The following is a 19,328-nucleotide window of genomic DNA, read 5'->3' as shown; positions in this document are numbered from 1 at the left end:
AAATGTTCATCTGGTCAACCTGCCTTATGCTACTTGTGAGGTGCAGAAGTGGGTGGGACCTGCTCAGACACACAGGCAACCTGGTGGATGTGAGGTGGGTGGAGGACTGGACTCCTCTTGCGTCCTGCAGCCAGGCAGCTCCTCTCCACTGCAGGCAGAAGGTGGAAGCTCCCTCGGACCACAGAGGATGCTGGAATTGGCTCCCAGCCCCGACTCCCTTGTAGTCATTAGCAAAGCCCCTCATGCTCTGCCCACGATGGGGGAGGACATCCTGACACACCATCCCTCATCTAAATGTTTAATAATGCCCCATCCTCAGCTCACAAGGTAACCCAAGCCAGCGGATCCCCAAAGCCACAGACTAACGAGGCCATGAAAGGGAAGATGTTTCTGTAATGAAAATTTCATCAATGCAGATTTCACACTGAATATCAGGGTCTCAGCGTGAAGACGGCACCAGAGTGGACGCTGCTGTGACATTGACCTTCCTCCCTGGAGACAAGAGCAGAGCCGGCAGCTTCGATCTTTGTGACAACATAGTCACAAGGAAGGAGGCTCTGGGATGGGGGAGTCAGCGAGGCCCCACCCCATTCCTTCTGAAGGGTGTCTCTGCTGGTGCGACTTGGCACCTCCCTTTGCCATGCCCACTCCTCCTGGGTGCCCCCACCCTCCATGAAGAGACCTGGCTTCTTGCAGCTGATCAAATGCCTGACATCCTCCCTGCTTCGTTCATGTTCTTCCTCCTACCTGAATTAATAATAATTAATAATTAATAAAATTAATAATTTTTCTCATTGCCATGACAAAGTACCTGAGGAGAAGCTGTTAAGGATGGAGAAGGTTTTGTTTTGGCGGCTGGAAGGGTGCGGTGGGGAAGGCATGGCAGAAGTGTGAAGCTGCTGGTCCCGTTGTGTCGCTCAGTCCCTATCTTAGGGCATTTCCCCCTGTCTGGGAAAGGGGGCAGTTCTCTCTGTTCTCACACTCAAGGCTCCCACGGCTTTCCCAGTGAAGAGTGTAATGCGTGCAGTCTGTCTCTTTCCTGTGATCTGCTCCCTCAAGGGCCTGTTTGTTCCTCCAAGGAGAAAAGGTGTTTGCAAACTGGTGACAGGCCTGTTGTTTATATATTCCAAGGTCACTGGGAGAAGGAGAGACGAGCGATTTTTCTCTTGAAGCATACTTTTAGTTCCTGGCAGCCAGTCGTGAGGCATTATAACTGTGGAGCAGAAGGGAAATCACCCCCTTTTATGAAAGTATGTAAACAATAGGGAACACAGAGAGTGTGTTTATGGATTCTGCATCCCACCGACTGGAAACGACGCTAGAGGAGCATTTTCAAGTGGCACTGAGCCCGTGAGGCGTCTTGTTCAGCTACTCTAGATGACAGACCCCTGGAGTTAAAACCAGTCCTTCAAAAAGACAAAAAAAGCTGAACTAGACTTAACTTTGGATCTCATAGTAAAGGAGAAAGGGTTTAGGGGCTGCTCACTCCCTTGTTTGTTGGTTAAGACTGAGTCTGGCTGGCCGTGGTGGTGCACATGTATCTGCCATCCCAGTCCAGAAGAGCCTGAAGCAGCAGGATTGGGAGTTCAATGCCAGACTCTGCTGCGCATGGAGTCTTTGTCTCAAAAAACCCCAAACCATGGAGTCTAGACAAAACAATATCCATGTCGAAGTTTCAAACAATGAAGATTTTCATCTGTGTCTTTTGCCAACTAGTAATAACTAAACACATAATATTTATTATATACATATTATATTAATAACCATGTGCGCAGCATCTATTTTTGTCTTCTAGGGCAAGATGAATGAGGATGAGACTAATAACTTCCAGGTGTGGCCCAGCTTCTGGGGTCTCCATAGTCACAGTGGGGCATTGGTAGAGACATCTGCAAAGTCAGATGACTGTCTAGCTCCCCGTCACCCCACCACAGTCCACCAAGACAAGGCACTCTCAGTCCCAGTTAGACGGTGTTCTGTTCTGACCGGAGCAGGTGTTCTCTGTGGGGACCTTCTTGCCGGACTCTCTCCCCAGGAAGTTAGCGTCAGGGGACCATCTCAGACCTTTAATGAAGTGACCATTGTGTGAACCACTCTGTCCTGAATGTAATCGGCAGACAAAATAGAAATTGCTATGAAGAAAGGATGATGGGAAGAGCTGGTATCTTGTGTGGTTAAGAAGTTCAAAGGTAAGGCACAGAAGGACTCAGGCATTCAAATCCAGAGTCAGGAAGCAAACTTTCCCCATTTCCCTCCTCCTCCCACCCCACCCCTATCCACCACCCCCACCCCCACCCCACCCCTGCCAGCTCTGCCCTCAGTGGTCCCCCCCACATGTCAGTTCTTCTGTTCTTGTACCTGTTTGCATTTTCAGGAGTCCTGGGAGAAAGGCATTTTTTGTTTTGTTTTGTTTTGTTTTCTACTCCATAGTTTAAACCTGAGTTCCAAATATGAGTCTTACATGTTTGTCCCTAACCCAGCCTCTGAAACCAAGGGCACGGTTATCTACCAAGGTCTCTAGCTGTCTGCTCTTGTCGAGAGAAAACCCAAATCCAAACTCCTCCAACACACAGTCTACAAGGAGGAAGGAGGAGCAACAGCTAGCCAGGTTCTATGTGCCCTCTGATGGCCTAGCCTTGGCAGTGACGTGGGCCACACAAATTTACAGAAAGAAGGCACACGCCCCTTCCATGGGAGACATATCTAAAGCCATTCCCTAAAGTCCCAGTCCGTGGCAATCAACTCAAAGCACACCCTGTTCAGTCCTTCTGTTTGCTCCCTTTCACGCTGGATTTGTTTCGGTTCGTGATCTCTGCAGTTCAACCTGGAAGGGAGGGCATGATGGAACCGTCCTTCTGTAGTGGGACCCTCCAGCCTCCGCACACACAGCTGGTTTAGATGGAGGCGACTTCTAGGCTGAGCCAGCTTCTGCTTTGTGATTTGGGAAGCAAAGGAAACCCGCATGGGCCAAGCTCCGGCAACCACGTGCCCTCTGCTTTCCTTCCCACCCATTGTACCTCACTCTCAATCATTAGGGGCTGCAGCCTCCTCGGGACCCTGTGCCATTTGGAAGAGCTTTTTAATTACTTTTAACTCTCTCTCTCAATTTTCTGATCCAACGGCACGTGTGAAAGGAAAACGAAAATGGCTCCCGCTTTTAACTTGGCTCCATAATCCTCTCATTCCCACCCGGCTGGCTCTGGTTTCACTCAAATCCTCCAGCATCTGAGCAGGCCCCATTAAAAGAAAGTCCCCTGGGTACTGGATTGGCTGTCTGGGCTGTGAGTCACTCTATCTCTACCCACCTCAATCATGTGACATCTGCCCCAGAGGTCAAACTGCACACTGGTTTCTTTCAAAGTACTGGCAGGTGACAGGGGTCATTCCGGGGCCCTGGTTTTTCTCTCTTTTCCGAAAGATTCAGTCAGTGACGGTTTCACCCTTAGGGACTTTGAGCTCACTTGAAATCTAGTGCCTTAGAAATGACTTTTAAAAAACACCCTCTGGTGGATCTAGCATGTTTTATTCAGAAGAAATGCTTTTTGATAAGTTAATGATATCACCACCCCACCCACCCCACCCGCCCCACCCCCATCACAAAGACCCCCGAGAACTCCCAAATGGACTGCTAAGGCACAAACATATGGTCACCATGCTGGCTAGACTATCACACAGCCTCTGAGTGGCCTCTGGGTTGAGAGGGTTCAGTAGTCTTTATGTCAACAAGATGAAGTGTGAGCCATGTGAAGGAAAAGGAAGTTCTGAGTCCAGAGACCCTCTGAGTGAGCGTGGTATCTTCACCCATTTAACGCTCCTCATCCTCATTTCCTCCAAAGCAGGCCCTGTTCTTATCTGCCACAAGCACCAACAGGGAATCTGAGTCCCAGAAATCTTGTGTCACTGACTAGAGTGTAACCTCACCTTGAGCGCCAGCCAGCTGTGCAGCTCAGAACAGTACTGGACGGAATGAAATGGACACCAGCCCCCCCCCCTGCTTTCTTGACTACAGATGGAAGGGGACCAGCCACCTCACACCGCTGCCACCATGCCCTTCCCACAGTAACGGCCGCATCTCAAGCCCTTCCTCCCTTAAGTTGTTTCTTGTTGAGTGTCTTGTCATAGCGATGAGAAAATTAGCCAGTCCCACATGTATCTGACATGGCCACCCTGAAACCAAGCAAGACCAAGGACAGAAGAACCCGCTTGGAACACATGACCACTGCTGGGAGGAAAACGGTGGCCATAACCCTGTGAGGAAGGTTCTGGACACTCACTCCATGCCACATTTTCCTAGAGTTCAGGAAGGAGATTCAAAAACAGCCTCAAAACTTTTGCCTTATGCATGCTTTTTGTGTGCTAATTTACTTAAATTTTTTTCTTTGGGTTTTTTTTTAATATAAAAAAAGGTCTTCAAACAGAAAACTCGACTCCCATCTGTGCAAGTTAAAACTAATATGTCACAGTGGACGGGCAATGCGCTTCAGAGAATGTTTATTAAAAAAAGATGTTAGGTAAAGCAATCCATGCTAACGGTTATAAAATATGCTTTCTACATTTTAATATCATCTGGCTGTAATTTTAACTTCTGAGTTATTTTTAAGTACTCACTTCAAGTCTTGGTGCTGGAGGTGGCATCCAGGGGACGGTACCAGGAGAAGGCACCCAGCGGGTGGCACCCAGGATCTTAGATACTGCTAGGCAAGATCACCTAAGCTACACCCCTACCCTTAGGGATTTTTGAAACAGAGACTTACTATGTGGCCCAGGCAGCCCCAAATTCATGGTCCTGTGCCTCTGTCTCCCCAATGCTGGTAGTACAATCATGTACTTTTGATATGGGATTCCCCTCTGTATGCTGTGAAATATTGTGGGACAATGGTCTTGCACTTTGTAAAGATTTGTCACTTGTATTTTAATAAATTGCTGACTGGCCAGTAGCCAGGCAGGAAGTATAGATGGGGCGACCAGGCAGGAAGTAGAGGCAGGGCAACGAGAACAGGAGAATTCTGGGAAGAGGAAAGTCTGAAGTCTGCAGTCATCACCCAGAACAGAGGAAGCAAGAAGAGAAGGCCTCGCTGATAAAGGTATCAAGCCACATGGCTAACACAGACAAGAATTATGGGCTAATTTAAGATGTAAGAATTAGTTAATAAGAAGCCTGAGATAATAGGTTCATCAGTTTATTATTAAAGTAGACCTCTGTGTGCTTCTTTGGGACTGACGACTGCGGGACTGGGCAGGACAGAAACCTCAGTCAACAGACCCTCATGCTCATCTACCTAAAACTTTAAGAGACTTAACCAGCTGGAAACACCCAAATACAGACAAACCAATATGGTGCTTGCATCTCTGTTGGATTCTCATTGACAGGTGCCTTAGGCATGGTGCCACAGAGTGTCTAGGACAGCATGCTGTTTTCTGAGATGTCACTACAGACGTAACTCTTTTATGATTATATTTGGTAGAATCACTTCCTGGTTGAAGACATGGGCGTGGGGGCCTGTGATCCACCAGATCATTGGTACCAATCTTGCATTCTATGATATATTTGTAGGCTGGCCCCCTTCTGCCTATAACCTTCTGCCCCCCCCCCAGGGCAAATGGACATCTGACCCCCTCACTTTGAGGTTGCTTTGACCAATGAGAAGACTCAGGACCACAGAGCTGAGGGTCGATACCGTAGCCCTTGTGATCAGGCCTGCACATACTACATCCTGGCCCTTGCCACTCTTCCAGGCAGGACCTCAGCATAGCTGACACGGAGAGCCCACCCCACTGCTGGAGCTGACCCCAGCTGCCCTCCGCCCCAAGCCACAGATTGGCAGACCACGCCAGTCAGGATCTGCTGGCCTACCGTGAGCGCTAAAGTCCCTTGAGTGTGACAGTAAGTGCTTGTTGTTCAAGTCTTTTCGGGCTGGCCTCTGAGACATCACTATAGAGATAAAACCAAACGAAAGCTCCCTACTCGGAATCCCACCCTGTTCTTGTCTGTCTTAATGGAAGACTGGCTCCCAGGAGCCCCCAGTCAGGCCACGAACAGAAAAATGCTGAGTCAGGGGTATGCTGCAAAGATTTCCTCTGGCTATTAAAAGAGAAATCAGTGCCGGAGAGATGGCTCACGGGTTAAGGGCTTGTGGGCAAGCCTGGTGACCCAAGTCCAATCCCCAGAACATGCACAGGGGGAAGGGACTGGCTCCCAAAAGTTGTCCTCTAAGCTTTGGGTTATGGCTTTGGCACACACATGCACACACATGCAGGTACGAAATAAAATTTTCTGTCTTTCTTTTTCCCACTTTGGATTTTTAAGACAGGCTTTCTCTGTGTAACATTGTCTGTGTAACAGCCCTGCTGTTCTGGAACTATCCCGTTCCAGACTGTCCTCGAGTTCACAGACTGCCTCTGCCTCCCTGGGATTAAAGGCGTGTGCCCCCACCACCTGGTGGAGGGTGGAAAAAAGAAATACTAAGAAACAAAAACACAAAAAAGAGAAAGCACGGGTGTGTCCGTTATGCTTGCTGCTGTGGCCGGACAAGCAGCCCCTTCAGGATAGAAACATTATTTTCATTCACAGTCTGAGCCTGAGCCGGTGCCATCTACAATGGAGGGGAAGACCTGATGGTGGGATCGCAAGGCAGCCGCTGAGTTGCTTATACAGTTAGGAAACAGGAAGTGAGGCCAAGGGATAATCTTCAGGCCCGCCCTAACACAACCCACTTCCTCCAGCTAGGCTCTGAATCCTGAGTATTCCTCCCTGGCCCCAAACAGTGCCTCCAACTGAAGACCAAATGTTCAGACATCCAAGCTATTCATATTGCAGCAACAAGTCTTTCTGGTTTTCTTATTTATTTGGGTCTACATCAAAGCCAGCCACTCCAGTTCCCAGACCGCATCCCTGGAGGCAGACAGTGTCCAGCAGCCTGCCCCTAGGTGGACAACCCACATCAGAGAAGATGGAGGAAGGGCAGGGTCCCCCACTCACTCCTTCCTCCCATCTCCCTGCTCTTAGATTTCGGAATAAATAACTCATGAACACTTTCATCTGGGTTGCCTGAGACAAGGCGGAGAGGAGGGTGGAAGAGGAAAATATCGACCAGGCACTGTAAGTCCGCGCTGTTTCTCTTCTGCGGGAGGCCGCGAGGAGGGCTGTGACCGTGAACTCAGTGGAATACTAAATACAATTGCATCCGCTGGCATCAGAATGATTTCCCAAATAACCCCCAAGGAAATGGTTCTTTGATGACACATTTTCTGATTGGCAGCTCCTACCTCTAGTTTCTAGCTAATTTCCATTTTAGAATTCTCTCTCTCTCTCTCTCTCTCTCTCTCTCTCTCTTTCTCTCTCTCTCTTTCTTCCCTGTGGCAAGGTGTGCTTGCTGCTCGCCTTCCCCCATGCTGAGCTGTCTCTTTTGCATTCGGCAGTTAATTTTAAAGCCAGAATCGATGAGTTCTTCAGTGCTGAGTCACTGCAATGGGACCAGCTATATTTTCAGCTTAACGGGGACAGAGATTGGTGGCTGTAGCTAGGAGAAAGGCGCTCAGCACACCCCCGTGAGGCTGACAGCCCCCAGACTAGTGACTCAGTGGTCTCAGGGCAACTTTCCTGTGCAGCTTTTTCTGCGAGCAGAGGCTGAGCGTCTCTGGCCACCTTTCAAAATCTAGAGGAGCCAAAAACCACTTAACACGTGTCCCAGGAACATTTCAGGGCTTCAGGAAGAAACACAAGGAAAGAGCTCTCTCCTCGGGGCGTTTGTGTGATTTAGACACAGACAAGATTTTGAAACCAGTGAAAGATGTGGTATCCTGGGCCAGGCAAACACAACAAAGTTTCAGATTCCTCTGTAAGCGCTCCAATCGTAAATTATGCATAAATATCCTACCTGAGGCCATGAATCCATCTCATCCATGGTAGTCTCAGCAGCATCTGCTGACGGGGGATAAGAGCCCTGGAGAACTTCTAACTGACAACTTCATGACTCTAGGAAGCCAGGGAAGGAAGATGGAGAGTTAGAGAGAAGGAAACCTAGGCTGGAGAGATGGCTCAGGGTTACACAGCACTTGTCGCTAATGCGGAGGACCTGGGTTCAGTTTCCAGTATCTGTCTGTGACTCCAGTCCCCAGATAACCTAAAGCCATCTTCTGACTTCCTCGGGCCCCAGGTACACACGCGGTGCTCACATACACATGCAGGCAAAATACTCGTACACATAAAACAATGAAGATAAATCTAAAAAGAGAGAGAAGAAAGGAAAACCATCACTCTGTGGAAATCGCCATGTTCTGTTCACAGCACCACACTGAACAACATCAAGAAGGCTGGTGGCACCGCGTGAAAGAGTTTCCTAAAGTCACCAACAGAGGAAGGGAGAATGTATTGAGACACACAGCAAGGAGCAGCAGGTGAGTCCCAGAGAGGGGAGCGTGCATCTAGAGAACTGGCCCTCTAACATTCTTCAAAGGGAAGAGTGCTTGGTCCTAGAGGCTCATTCAAGGAGAATGTCAGTTTCCCCTCCCTCCGTAAGAATGTTAAGGAAGCATCTCCTTTTTACACCAGCCTCCAGAGGGACATCCTTACACGCCCATCGACATAAAACTTGTTCGTGAAACTGAACAAGGCCATGGAAGCGTAGGCCCAAATGTATGTTCTTTCTTTTAAGGCTCCTCACACGAGGACCATGTTTCCTCAGACAGTCATGTTCTCTGTGAGCCAACGAGTGAAATGTGACAAATATCTGGTGTCGATGACGTGAATACAAACTTGAACTCAGCTTCCAGTCTGCTCCTGGCCACCAGGAGCTGCCTGGAGCTGCCCAGTTCCTAATCGTCTGACGTGATATGTGATCCCACAGAAGGAAGCCGGTGGGGATATGCCGGTGCTGATCTGCGGATTCTCCACACTGAATGAATCAGAGCAGAGATCCCTATCACAATGTGGAAATCAATAAATAAATTCTCCACAGTTGGCTGGGCAGCACACAAGCACCCCAGGCATTTGGTACAAACAGAACCAAGAATCAAAGCTGATTTCCTAAAAATCTAGATCTAAGCCAGGGGTGGTGGTGCATGCCTTTAATCTCAGCATTTAGGAGGCAGAAGCAAGTGGATCTCTGTGAGTTTTGAGGCCAGCTTAAGTTCTGGTCTACAAAGAGAGTTCCAGGACAGCCACAGCTGTTAAACCAAGAAACCCTGTCTCAAAAAACAAACAAGCAAACAAAAAATGAACAAAAAAAATCAGATTTAAAAAATAAGATTATTAAAAAGAATAGGCCATGTTCACACTTCATGGTACCAGTCCAGTATCTCCAAGTCACGCGCCCCTTCCCATCCCCACTCACAGCCCCCCAGACACGACATTTGCCCCCTACCTACTCCTCCAGGCATTTTCTCCCCATACTCCTAAAGCTTGGGCCAGGCAGGGAGGAAAAGCTGTTTCTAGGCACAGGGTGAGGAAGAAGGCGCAGGGCATTCTTCACTAAGGTTCCTTCTCTCCTGGTCTCTACCCAGGACGTGGCCCCATGCCCTGAGAACAGACTCCTGGCCTCCAGCAGGCTTCAGTCCTGGAGAGGGACAGGGGAGGAAGAGAGACCGCAGTGCCTCAGCCCCCTCCCTCTGCCTGTGGTCCTACAGCCTACATTCTGAAGGAACTGCTGGGCTCTCTAAAGGCTCCCTCCCACCTAACCACTCAGCCCTGAAGCTACAGCACCTCCCTGCTCTTGCTGGCCCCCTGATGCTGCCATCTTTTTTGTTCCTTTTATGTTCAAAGTCCACACGGACCTTGCTTCAGCCTCCTGCTAGGGCTGCCATCTGATAGACTAGGCTCAATTCTGAGGGCCGGAAACTATTTACCGTGATTACGAACAGCAAAAGCCAGCAGATTTCTAAACTCACAATTTTGCAAGCAAAAGAACAAAGTTGAAAATTATAGCCAGGGAGGGTGTGATTGCTAAAGAGATTAGCATCCCTTAAGAAGTCAAGAGCCTTGCACGGGGACAATGGGAAAGAAGACTTGAAGGCACTTCAGGAATTGGCCAATTCATGCAACTCTTCCCAGGCTCAAAGGCATAAGAGTGTAAATCCCTTTCAAAGAGTGATTTGGAAAGAGGCTCAGGATGCCCTGCTGGCTCGGGGCTCATTTCCCTGGCGTTTATTTGACTGTGTTCAAACGTCCAGACACTCAGAGGTCATGGTAGCCATTGTTCAAACACCTCTGGCTACTGCCGCAACTGATGGGAACCCTGGGGTCACTCCCCTACTGACTGTCTTTGCAGGGAAAGGATGCTCAGAGTCCTGGAGTCATGGAGGCTTCCACCAAGGTTTCCAAGGAGGTCAGGCAGTTTGTGATAGGGCCAAGCAAGTGCCCTTTGGGCAGCCCCTGAGACAGCGATGGGTGAAGCTGTAAGGGTGAGGTCTAAGATGAAACAGAGACCCTGGAATGCTGGAGGTGCCAGGAAAGCCAGAGTGGCAAGGAGACCCAGTCTAAGGGAGACACCGTGTGGCCTGCAGCCATCAGGGCACCCGAACACAGAGCCACAAAACTCAGATGTCAGACATGGAGCTGTAAAACTTAAAATCCACCTGTTGGGTTTTGGTTTTACTCTGTAAGCTCTTATGCCTCCGTATTTGAATGGAAACATCTGCCCCATGTCTGTCTATCCATGGAGGATGGAAGTGTGTAATTGGTTCTTTATTTGAGTTGCCTTGACTCCCCACGGAGATTTAGACTTGAACTTTCACATTGTAGGAACTGTTAAGGGAGGGATCTTGGTGATGGGCTAAGTACATTTCCATGATGAGATACGCCCTGGGACATGGAGGTTAAAGGCAGGATATTATGACCTGGATATAAGCTGTTTCCCCAAAGACTTGTGTGCTGAAGCTTTGTTCCCCAAGGTAGACTGTGCAGAGGTAAGGCTTTGAAAGTCTGGATCTTAGGGGTGCTAATTTCATCAAAGAATTAATCCATTAATGAGTTCATAGCTAAATAGATTATTGGAAAATACACACATGCACGCATGCATGCATGTTGGCACCCACGCTCACACACACACATGCTGAGTTTCCCATGCGTTTGTCATTTTATTGAGCTGAGAAAACTCTTACAAGAAGTGAGTGTAGGTTAATCCTATAGAAGGATTTCCCCCTCAAGATGCAGGTAACCCCTCATGTGCCCTCTTTGACCCCACTAGGGAGAAGGAGGATGTTGCTTAGAACAGGCAGGGTTGCCAGCAGCAACACAAAAGTCAGGCTGAACTCAACAGTAAAGGGAGTGTATTAGTTTTGGGATCTGGGTAGACGGACTCTGGGCGTGTATTCAATCAACAGTGTATTTTATACTCCTTTGTCACCTTTTTGTCCCTGACACTGGACCTTTCATTTCTGTTGACTTTCCTCGTGGTCTCATGGTCTCAGTTGCCCCACAATGTTGTCTGTACCCTCCACTCTCTTAAAGAAAGAAAGTATTTCCATTCCCCAACTGAATCCAGGGTCAGGGCCCTCTAGAGTAACAGAACTTATAGAATGAAGATATATAGACAGACAGACAGACAGATAGATTATAGATAGATAGATAGATAGATAGATAGATAGATAGATAGATAGATAGATAGATAGAGATTATAATGGTTGTTCTGTCTCTTTAAGAGACAAGCCACACTCACTCCCTCCCCCATCCGCTGAGGCAGGCTGATCTTCAGCTTCCAGCCTGAGCTCTCTCTCTTTTCTGTCTTCCTCTCAGAGAGGCAGCTTCACTTCTGCCTCTCTCCCCACTTCTCTGCTTCCTCCCTTCTCTGTCTCTCCCCCCCCACCTCTCTCTCTCTCTCTGTGCCTCACCTTCTCCCATCCTCCTTCATAACCCCCTGAATAAATATTCAACCTCACTCTGCATGTCATGTCTATTCATGTCTCTGTCTCCTTCCCACCCTGCCTGGGACCAGCCACTGCTTGGGGACTGGCAGCCATCTCTGCCTGGGACTGGCTGCTCCCAGAGCCCGCTGCCTGCTGCCACATGGCCCGCCACCACTGCTCAGGCCACCGCTCTGGGACTGGCAGCCGTCTTTGCCTGGGACTGGCTGCTCCCAGGGCCCGCTGCCTGCCGCCACATGGCCCACTACCACCATTTGGGACCTACAGCATTTCTGCTGCCTACTACCGCCAGGGATCTTGCAGCATTTAAAAAAAAATCATAAAAGAGATGATAGATAGATAAAAGGGGGTTATTAGAAAGACTTACAGACTGCTGTCTAGACAATCCAACAATGACTGGCTATGAACAGAAAGCCCAAGAATCCAGTAGTTTCTCGGGCAACAAGGCTGTGTATCTCAGCTGGTCTTCAGTATATGCTGTGATGCCAAATAAGTAGGCTCTAATGTGAAGAAATAGACTTGCTAGCAAGGCAAGAACAAGCAGGCAAAAGAGAGACTGTCTTCCATGTCACTATATATAGGCTTCCAGCAACAGGTGTGGCCCAGGTTAGAGGTGGGCTTTCGTAGCTCAAAAGATCTGGATTAAAAGTGTGTCTTCCCACTGGGCAGTGGTGGCACAGGCCTTTTATCCCAGCACTCAGGAGGCAGAGACAGGCAGATCTCAGTGAGTTTCAGTATAGCCATGACTATTGCACAAAGAAACCCTGTCTCAAAAAAAAATTAAAATTAAAAATTAAAAAAAAGATTCTTCCCAATACAATATCCATATTAAAGGCACACCTACCTACCTCAAAGATCTGGATTAGAAATAATCCAGTGATTATTTCTAATAATCTATAATATTATTATAATTAATAATATTATAATAATATTAATACATTATATATAATATATTATAATAATATAATAATTATTATATTATAATTAATATAATAATCTATAATAAAGTGACTTCCCACTTCAAATTAAGCAAAAACCCCTCATAGGTGCATCCTCCATTTTTGGGTTTTAGTTAATTCCAGTTGTGGTCAATAACAGCCATCCCACGTGCCAACTGTCTTCTGTGACCAGCATCTCAGGTGTGACAGAGGGTGAGCACGTAAGATACAATCCTCTTCAGTGACACAAATCCCTGGCCCCTCTTCCTGGGACCCAAGAAGGCCACCAGACTCTGAAAGACGCACTGAGACACAAGTCTCCCCTCCACATGGGCGACTGAGTCAAGCTGGAGAGATCCAGAGCTCTGGGCAGCTGTAAAAGGCAGGCAGGCCTGAGCATCCAGCAACTTATGCGCCACCTGGAGAGGTAGTGTCCTGTGGGAATGGGCTAGGCATTGCCCTTGACTACAGTCCCTCAAGACAAAACCAGGTCTGCCTCTTACTTTCTGTGAATGAGCACAGTCTATGTCTCAGTTCCTGAGCTGTATAGATAACCCTGACACCTGATGTTAGACCGTCTTAGCTGTCTCTTTGTCTCTCTCCCAGAGATCAAGTCCCACGCCCCACTGCAGTCTCTCCCCCTTAGAGATGGTAAGAAAGCCTGCCAAGCTGTTGCCTTGCGGCTCTCCTCCTCCCCCTTGCAGCTTCAGGATAAGTTTGTGGGCCTGCCTAACACCTGTTAACCATGATCCCTGGCAAACAGGTTAGGTCACACTAGGTCACGTGCTGTGGAAACCGCCACCTGAAAGCCCGTAAGCCCAGGAAGTCACGTGGTCCTACTGAACCGAAGGCTTGCTCGCTCCGCTCCAAACCTCATGGCCTCTGCTATGATGTCATTTCTCTTCTAAGCCACTGCCCCCTTTGAGCCACAGTCATGGCTGCCCTTGCTTGTAAGGCTCATCTAAAGGGTAGTTTTGTCTTTTTTCCTTTATAAATGATAATGTCTATTATGGGGGTTAGATGGTATGGATGAAGGGCTCCTGAGATGGCCGTTAAGGACTCAGAGGGTGCCAAGGGAGACGGCTGTCACAGAGTTCCTGGGATATAGGAGTTAAGGACTCAGAGGGTGCCAGGAGAGACAGGTGTCACAGAAAGCTCTGCTCCCTGTAGCTTCTGCTGAGATTCTCTTGAACCCAGCAGCCACCAAGCACATGAGTGTCTCCAAAGAACTAAGCTCGCAACTGGCTGATCTGAGGAGCAAACATCCCTGCAGCAGGCCTCCCTGGGACAGAGGGAACGCTCTGAACATGCCACCAGGCCATGCAAGCACAGCCCACGCCAGAGCTGTAACCTGCAGAGTGTGGACAGAGGTAGAGACACCGCCCGATGCCTGATTGGTTGTACCTGGGCCCTGCTTCTTTTAGGCATTGTGTACTGAGGTGACTGCCTGAGATTGGCTGAGAGTCAGCTCTGTGTTACAAAAACCACACTCCTGAGCTAGGTTTCGGTTTATTTACTACATTAGGCCGTGGGTTGTTGCTTAGCAACCACTCGGCAAGAGGTTCAATCTCATCCTGCTCTGGGGATGTGGGCTCCACATGCAGACACCACCCAAGTGTGAGGTGCGTGGCTTCTATGAAGGACTCTCCATGTGGAGCGGAGCCAATGTAGCCGCTCTCCCAGCGGGCTCCTGTTAGTCCGTGAAAGGAGTTCGTGCTGAAAGAAGCAGGAATGAAAAGTCAAATGTTACAATGCAGTTCCATTGCTATGGTGATAGACCACGGTGATCGCGGCACAAAAGAGGAGTGACCTCAACCTGAGGCAAGTTTCCTAGCCAGGGGACGCTGGCTATTATCTATGGACATTCTGGTTGTCACAGCTGGAGGTGAGTGTCCCCAGTATTAACTAGGTAAAACCTAAAAGTGCTGTGACTATCCAGCAAAGCACCGCTGCCCCACTAGGTAGGGGCCATTCTCTGAACCAGCTCCCATAACAGAGGTGGAGGTGACAGACCGTGACACCGGTGCTCATAGAGAGGTGGGTGAAAGTTGTTTGCATTCTGAAGAAGCAGAATGGAGTCTTTGGGGAAGCAGTCACCTCATGTAAAGAGTAATGAGGGAGAGGAGGCTACATGCCAGCAGCCATGTGATAATTATTCTGGTGGCCTTGCGCCTTCCTCTGCTTCTCAGAGACTCAGACTCACAGACAGGCTCCACTCTATCCTGTGGTCATCCCAGGACTTGCAGCCGAACTTTGGCCCCTGCCCCCAGCCCAGAGTTTACACACCAGCAGCACAGGCAGATCCCAACCCAAATCACAGATAGCAACACAAGGGCCCAGAGGCAGAAGTGTCAGTTCTGTTCCGGCTGCCCTACGCTTCTAACCCCCGGAAGCAGCGCTAGACCCCAGTGAGACTCTCCTGAATGAATGCTCTTTCATTGTTAGTTGTGGTCTTAATTGCAGAACACATAGCCAATCTAGGAACACGAAGAGCAGACAAAACCCTGGCTTCCAGCCCCATGATCCACCAGCAGCAACCAGAATATAGCAGGAAAGTGACCTCCAAGGCCATAAACACTTAAGATTCCCTGAGCTCGCAAGCCTTCAGGTCACTCAACATCTAGGAGGCAGCTGAGGACTTCCAGAGAGTAGCCAGGAGCAAGGACTGAGGAGATGTCTGTGAAGGGCCACAACACACTATTCTCTGGAAGTTCTAGAAGCATCTTCAAGTCCATATCTTCTGCCTCTTGCTGACTAATGCAGGCTCCTTGACTTCTAATACATTGGAAAGATTTCTGTTCTCCTAACGACATAAATGCTCATGATAATGGTGAATATGATAATGATAAAACGTTGATGGTGATGATGACAGTGATGTTAATTGTGATGATGAGGGTGACAATGCTGCAGCTGATGGTGATGACAATGTTGGTGGTGATGATGATGGTGACAGTGTTGGTGGTAGTGATAATAGTGATAATATTGATGGTGATAATAATGATGGTGATGATGATAATGATGTTAATGATGGTGATGGTTATGATTATGGTGATAATGTTGATGGTGATGGTGGTTAATTAGTGATAAGCCCCACAGCAAAGTCATTGGCAGGGGACACATCTGGGTGGTCTCCAGAAAAGATGCTGTAAATAGGATCAGCTTGCTCTTTTTTGTCTTAATTTGGCAAATGAACAACTAAGAAATGGAGGGCAAGCCAACATGCCAACATCCAATGGGCTTTCTCTATAGCAGAGACCACAGTGGGCGCTTCACTGTCTGACAGAAACACAAAACAAAAACACATAGAAACTCTACCCATGCACCACAGGTTGGCCCCTGAGCCCAGACCGGAGGCTTTTGGCCTAAACCCATGGGAACCCGTGCCCAAGGGAACCGTTGCCAGGGTGAGCGAGCAAAGTGTGGGAACAGAGTCCTGGTGAGCTGAACCATAGTTCTCAGGGAGAGAAAAGAGGAAATAGTCCCTGGCCTTGGTTAACTAACTTGGAGGCTTTTGTGTGTTCTTTTTTGCCTGACTCCACCAAGCAAAGCCACGCTGACTTTGGTGCTGAAATCCCACCCATGTAGCCAATACCTCGACCTCTCTGGTCAGTGTTCCCCAGTGCTGAGGGGAGCTGGCTGTGCAGTCTGCCCCGTAACAGACGACATCTTGTGCCAGGGCGCTGGAAATAACCTCTAACGTCAGTTGCAGACTCTGTTGTGACTTCGGTCACATCTTGGCCAATCAGTTGTCACCACAGCATCTATGGACACTATTTCAGAACATGATAATCTCCAATGCTGGTGCTGAACGGGAAATGGTGGAGGAGCAGAGAACCTGCTCAGTCCTGGGAGCCAGAATCTCAATTCTTGCCGCATTTCTGCAGGCCTGTTGGAGAATCCCTGCTGTAAATCTGTGTTTACAGACACAAGAGGAAGCAGGAGTGTGATGTCCCCAGCAGAGGTGGCCCAGGAAGGACAGAAAGTGCCCATGTGCTCCCAGTTCTTTGTTCCCCCCAGGACTCCAATCTATTGGGTGATGCTGCCAATACTCAGGACAGACTCTTCCCCCTCTGTCACTGCCCCACATGTCAGTTTGCTCTGGAAACCCCTCCACAGATACACTCTAAACGTCTCTCAGTCCATTGGGTCGATAGGCAAGCCCACTTTCACAGGCCCCCAAGGTGCTGACCTTGGCTTTGACTGAGGTCTGACATTCCCATAACCTTCAGGTTGTCACAGGCTAAAATCAACTTTATGTCTACTTGCTCATGTGACCTCAGAACTTCCCAGGCTTGACTTCTTCGTCTGGAAAGTGGGAACACTGACCTAAAGGGTCTCTTGAGTCCATCAGAGTCACATGAGGCATCCCAGGGAGACCTATCGAGCACAGGGGAGCCCCAGCCAGAGCCCCAATGATACCACTGCAGCCACTCCAGGGAGGAAGCCCTACTAACTCTAGACAAGAGGGAATCATGAGGGTCCATCTGTGCAGAGGGAGATAAGACAAGCCCGTGGGCAGACAGAGTCTCCCGGGCTGAGTCCCAGGACACACAGACCGTCACCACCAAAACAGCCACGTTGCATGAAGCAGGGTCTACAGAAGTCCGGGGACACTGACTGCTAAAGCAGAGAGACCGAACCACTCAACAGGCAGAATACCCAGAACTTTTGATAACGTATCAGGCAGATGCCAGAGTCCTGAGTTTTTAAAACTAGTTTCTAAGGTGTAGCCTCCTGCTAGATGTCCCTCCCTGTCCTCTCCTGTCCCATTCTTCAGCAAATGTAAATGCTCCAAGTCATCTCCCAATACACACACAGGCACACATACACACACACACACCCCTGGAAGCCCTGAACAGGTCTCTGCTTATCCCCAGTGTGTCATGGATGGGCTACAACAGAAACGCAGATGGACACACACCTTTCCATGATGTCCAAGTTAGGTTGAATATTAGTAAATTCTGAGCTGTGGCCATTTGTTGTCTGCAGTTCACCAAGCCTCCCCCTCCCCTTGGTGGACCTGGCCTGGCCAGCTTCAGTGACTATATGAACTCTGAGCTCACATACAGGCTTTTCACACGGGCATCTACATGGCTTACCCATGCGGGAAGGTTAGGGAGGCTGCAGAGTTCAGAACGCTGTCCTACAATCAGAGACAGGGAGCTGAAACAGAAGAAAGTGTCTTCAGGACACCTGGTAAAGTCTTACCGTGGGCACAGAGTTCTCAGGCTCACTGTTGTCAATAGCGGGAAGAAGCGTCATTCTGAGTGTTCCTTTAAGTGTCATTAGCATGGAAAACTGTACTTGAGCTAAAGCCTGGGGCAGATGTGGAAGTCCCTTCCCAAGACAATTTTCCCAGACTAAAAGTGACCAAGTGATGGCTTAGTGATGGCTTAGCCATGGCCTAGTAGGCCTACCTTGTCTCAGTGTTGGGGCGTTCCCAGTGAGCGTTTACATTTGGTATGACTAAACACACAGACTCAGTGTTTGTGATGTGGTTCCAATATGCCCAAAAGTCTGAGTGCTCCTGATTTAACTTGGTGATCTCAGAGGTGGTAAAATTTTATCTGTGTAAATAAATTATATGCCATTCAGTACTTCATGTTTTGTGCTGAGCAGATGGCAGCTACTGGTCTTCAGTTTTTATATTACATTTTTATTTATTGATTGATTCAGTGTGTGTGTGTGTGTGTGTGTGTGTGTGTGTGTGTGTGTGTATGTGTTGGGGTAGAGAATGTGGAAGTCAGAGAACAATTTAAGGGAGATCAGGAGTCAGTACTTTCCTTCCAACCCCGGAGATCAAACTCTGTCATCAGGATTGGCAGCAAGCGCCCTTAACCGATGAGCCTTCTTGCTGGCCCTGATGGTGGTTGTTGACTTGTTATTCTGTCTCAGAATTTACACTCAGAATGAAGCAAGCTACTTTACAAAATGGAGTCACTTAAGGCAGGGCCCAAACTGATCTCCACCAAGGGCAATGCCTGTCCGCTGTGCTCCTATTGGCTAGTGATGGTGCCACCATCGTAATGCTTCTCATGGGACACACCCAGAAGACATGGGTTAGGTTCCTGACCCACTCAAATAATATTCTAGAAGTCCTGGCCCCAGTTCTGAAGCCCACATCCACCTCAGTGCTCAGTCCTCATCTCAGAAACTGGTGGCTAGGGTGGTTGAAGGAGTCTGGGGGAAGTGTAGGACCCCAGAACTGCAGTGGTTCTATGCTCCAGGGGCCTGAGACTTGCCTGTGGTGGCCCAGTGAGATTCTAGCACATTAAACCAGCAGCCTCGGTGACATTAAAGAAGCTTCTGGTAGGGCTATGATGTTTGGTAAAGGGATCATTAGCTGCTGGCAAACACCATGTGCTGAGGAAGGGCCTCAGGCTCTGACAAATGATAAATGAGAAAATTAGAGGCTGGGAGAAAATGTAAATATCATCCTTTGTAAGTCTGTCCCTTGGCAGGGAGAGAGAAGATGTTTCCTCAGAGCGCTGAGCCGGATCTTCTATTCTTTCCTCCAGCGGGAAGAAACGTGGC

This window comes from Myodes glareolus, chromosome 10 (assembly GCF_982192425.1).
Source record: "Myodes glareolus chromosome 10, mMyoGla1.1, whole genome shotgun sequence".
NCBI lineage: Eukaryota > Metazoa > Chordata > Mammalia > Rodentia > Cricetidae > Myodes > Myodes glareolus.
Note: the sequence above shows the minus strand (reverse complement) of the source record.